Here is a 4,702-nt window from a genome sequence, read left to right as displayed (position 1 = left end):
CCGCCCGGGACTGCGGGGCCAGGCGGGCGGCGGTGGCAGTTTCTCGCGACCGGGCGCCCGGCTCCGTGCTGCGCTCCCGCCGCTCGAGTCTCAGCCGCCCGCCCGGCCCCGGCTCCGGCTCCGGCTCCCGATCCCGATCCGGGGCCGGTTTCTAAGGCTCCGGACGGCGCCGGCAGAGTCTGTCTTAAAGCGACAGCACTCACGGCCAGGTTCCAGCAGTCCCTGCGCCAGGGGTGGTGGGTGGGGTGGACCCGGGTGGGAGGGGGCTAGGGAGGGAGGGAGCGAGCGAGCGAGCGAGCGAGAGAGGGAGCGCGGGCGGAATCCAGCTCCGAGCCGCCCGCGCCGCCGCGCCCTCGCTGCCGCCCTCCCTCTCTGCCTCACCCGCGCCCTCCCACTCTGCAGGCACCTTCCCGCCGCCTCCCCGCCCCCCGCGGCCTCGCCGCACCTCTCCCTCCTTCCCCGGTGACACACCGAGTTCTCTCTCGGCCGCACAAAAGAAACGCATCTAGCCTGCAAGCCCCGCTCGGCTCGTGCCCACCTCAGGCCCCAAATGGCTTGTTTTGCTCAGAATCAGCTCCTGTATGGGCTGCCTCAAAATTCCCAGCCCCAGCGAGAACAACCCCAGAATGAGTGAATGTTCGCGGAGCAGGATCACACCAAGCCGGCGCCTGTGAGCCAGCGCCAGGGTGGGGGCAGAGCCCGGGCCCGTTCCGGCAGCTCCTAACGGTGTCCTCGTCGAGGGGCCGCCCGCCCCTCCTCCCCCGGCCTCTTCTCCCCGGACCTGAGCCCGGCTGAGTGACAGCAGCCTGCTCTCTAATGGGCCCCCGGATGCTGCCTCCTAATTAGCCTGGACGCTCTCCCCGAAGGCTGCTTCTCAGGCCTCCTCCTCTGCACCGCAGTCAATTTTCCGGGATTGGGATAGAAATGATGGCTTCTAATCAGACGAAACGTTTCTGTTGGCTCCAGGCCGCTGGCGAGTGCAGTGGGAGACCCCAAGAGTACCGACAGGCCCCACAGCCCCTTCTGCAGAGCCTGCCTCTCCCCTTGCTTTGCACCTTCCACGGCCTAGCCAAATCGGCCAGGCCCCCGCAGGCACAGGGTCTGTCTCTGCCCCCTGCAGGGTAGCTTTGACAGCCTGGGGCCCACACTCTGGCTTTCCTGGGCTGCCAGGTGACTTCGGTCTCCCAACCCCAGCCCAGCAGTCTAGAGAGTCTTCGGTCTTCTGAGCTTCTCCCACACAGTGGGAGCTAAGTGGCAGCACCCTCACTGGGCACAAAGATGTTATTCTCCCCACCCCCCAAGAATGATCCCCTCCTTGAAAATCCTCCAGCTTCAGTGAAGTTTGTCGAAGGATTTTGCTCAACAATTGTTAACTGGCCCGGAGACCTCAGCGTCTTGAGCAAACAGACAACATGGGGCGATAGGACACGGCCCTGACCTGCTCGTTGGGACACAGCCAGACCCCAGGCTACCCTCTGCCCCTCACCTGCTTTCCAGCTCCGCCAGACACAGCAACCTAAGGGAGCCCCTGTCGGCAGGACAGTGACGAGGCCCAGCGCCCTCACCCAGCCTAGTGTATCCTCCTCTCCTCCTGGGGGTCTCTGTGGGACTGCCTTCGCAGGCTGTCAGCGTCTGGGACGCTCCGAAGGCGCTGCCTTTGAGCCTTTACCCTGCCCTCCTGGAGGGACGGAACCAGGCCCTAGGCTGAGCTCCTTGGTGAGGACTGCAGGGCAGGGGTGGGTGCAGAGTGGAACCAGGCCTGCCTCCTACTCCCTTGGGCTTAGCCCAAGGCCCCCAGCTCTGGGCCATGGGGAGAGGGCATAGCTCTTTAGGTCCCGGCCCATTCTCACTGGGTGCCTGTAACCACAGAGGGCAGGCTCTGAAGCTGAGACCAGAAGGAGGATGCTTCCTGAATTTGGGTTATGGAGACTCAGCACCTCTTGCTGTTTCCTCCTCAAGGGAAGTTTCTCTAAGTTCAGAGACCCCTGAGAGGAAATTAGTCTTGGTTATGGGGCAGGGGAACATGGGCAAGTATGATTGCCCAGCATTTGCCCTCAGTCCCATCTTTTGCCACATTTCTTGGCCAAGTCTCCTGCAGCAGCTTTCAAATAGGTATCTAGGTGGTGCAGCACGCCACGGAGTGCCTCTTCACACACTATCCTCCATGTAGCTGCCTTACCCCGGCAGTGTGCGACTTAGCCTGGCTGGGTACAGACAGGGCACATGAGCATGCATGCACACCTACAAACTGCACACTACACAGGTGTGCCATGTTGACAGGCACATACATAATCACTGCACCCAGGCATGTATGTGTACACACAGCCAGGCCTCTGGGTCTCAGCATGCAAAAAAAGCTGGCTAGTACAGGGTAGGAGGTGTGTTCTAAGCCCACCAAGGTGGGGAGCACAATGTACCTCTGGGCAGGGCCATGGAAAAGAATGGTGTGCTTATGGGCATCCAGAGGCCTGGAGTTGAAGCTCCCTACTCTTCCCCACCTCAACCCCCCCCAGGCAAAAACAGTCTTCAGCTGTCCATGAATGGGGGCTGGGACTGTTCTGTGACTCTGCAGCTCCAGCTATGCAGTCTAAGGGGATGTGTCCCTCACTGTTCATGTATTTAATGCAGTTATCGAGCACCTGCTGTGTGCCCCTCTGGGCTCAGGCCTCTGGCAGTGCTCCAGGCAGGCACAACAGTCCCTTTATCTGGAAATCTTGATGCCTGCTGTGTGGATGGAAAGGCCCTCAGACCCTTTTGGGTAAAGCCTTGTGTTCTCAGGGGCCCGGAGTCCCAGAGAGGGGATGAAGCTAGTGGGGATCCCCGGGTTGTCCGTTCTGCTGGGCCTGGGCAGCATTGAATGAGCAGGAGGCAAGGCAGCTATGGAGGAGAGAGGGGGCTATGGCTTGGTCCTGGGTGTTCTCTGGAGAAGGACCTGGGTACTCAGTGCTGTCTCTTTGCTCTCCCCCAGCCACAACCTCCAGATGACTACACTTCATCAGGGTGGGGGCTTCTTGCATTCTCAAACACGTGTCACACACAAACACATTCACAGGGCAGGAGGCAGCAAGAGGAGAGGTTCAATGTTTCCCTGACTTGGCTGTGTGACCTTGGGCAAGGCTTCCCCTGCCCTGTGTTTCAGCTCCCATGTCTGACATGGGACACAGCAATCTCTGCCTGCTACTTCAGTAGCCAGGTCACTTAAGGATGAGATATGAGGGTAAGAGGGAAAGGGGGTTACTGGAGCTGGAACCATTTGCCCTAATTCCCCATCCCTCCCAGGCCACATGGGAGTCAGCAACGATTCTGTGACTTTCAGGAAATTTGGGGCTTGGGGTCCTGGCTGAGTAGAGGAGCCTGAGCTGTGGTGAAGGCTGAAAGAGTTGCCACAGGGACCCTTTCTGAGGCTGGGATCACTCAAAACAGACTCTGTGCCCCAGAATGGTCCAGTAATTTAATTTGGGAAGGGTGGTTGAAGGGCCCTCATGGCGGGGGGGCATCCTTCCACCCACCCATGGGGTACCCTGCCCTAATCCTTGCCCCCCAGAATCAAGGGATTTTAGGAAAAGGGAAGGAATGTGCCATGGCCTGCCCCCAGGGCCATCCATGGCTCTCTGGGACATTCCAGCCCTAAGCCTCTTAGGCTGTGGGGAAGTTCAAACTAGAAAACCCAGTTTTGGGAGTGCAGTTGAGACCACCTACCTCCTTCTGCCTAACTTAACACCCCCTCCCCAATAAAAGCTCTTGTTTCTTTGAACACAAGCAATTATTGGGTGAGGGGGAGAGGGGTGCTCAGGCAGGGGTTGGGAACGAACTCACTGGTCCTTTAGGCTTCCCAGGACCCCAGCCTGAGGATTCCTGCCATTCAGGGCTCCCCAGTCTGTCCTGGTGGGAGATGTGGGGTGAGCTCGGCTGGACGGCTGCTAGTGGCACACCAGCGGGAGTGAGGAACTGGTCTCTGTGCTGTGGGCTGCTCAGTCAGCGGCTGGTAGGGCCCATTGCTCTACTGAGCCCAGCAAAAAATGTTTGGTTCCTGAGTAGCTGAGGGAAAGAGAGGGCTAGGAAAGTGGCCGTGGCTGGCCACACGACTGGGGAGTAGAGGGTCAGCTTTTCCTGCACCCCAGCCTCCTCTTTGTAGCAGCTGCTTTTCTGGGAAAAGAGCGTCCGAGTCTGGCTCCGGGAGGTCAACAAATACAGCCTCCACTGCCTACCGTTCAGGCAGCCGCGGCTCCGTACCTCAGCCCACCACTTTTCCTTTCTTTGGCAGAGATGGAGAGTCCCAAAGCAGCTTGGGGAAGGGGAGGGGGACAGCAAGTCCGTCTCCTGTGCTACCCTGGTACCCATAGCGTTTGTCATTACCCTAGACCTGCATCCTTGGCCAAGTGGACAGCAACTCGAGGTTTCCTGCTCTGGCCTTGGCGGCTGTCAGAGGCCACCAAGATCCCAAGAATTCGGCATAGCAGGGCCTTAGTTTTTCAGAGAAGCGGATTTAATATTTTTAGATTCAAGGAATTCCTAAATCAGAAAACCATGGAACCCTGATTCCAGCCTGGGATTCACATTTTGTTACCCTGCTTCTGGGCCCTCGCTTTGCCACGGTAGAATCGGCTCCAACTTTCGTGGCCGGTCAATTTCAGAATTCCGAGACCCGGCTCTAGAGAAGCGGCTGTGTGCTCGGGAACCCTCTGTCAGCAACTAGAACCGG

The sequence above is a fragment of the Trichechus manatus genome, unplaced genomic scaffold, assembly GCF_000243295.1.
Source record: "Trichechus manatus latirostris isolate Lorelei unplaced genomic scaffold, TriManLat1.0 scaffold00127, whole genome shotgun sequence".
NCBI lineage: Eukaryota > Metazoa > Chordata > Mammalia > Sirenia > Trichechidae > Trichechus > Trichechus manatus.
This window is presented reverse-complemented; position numbering follows the sequence as displayed.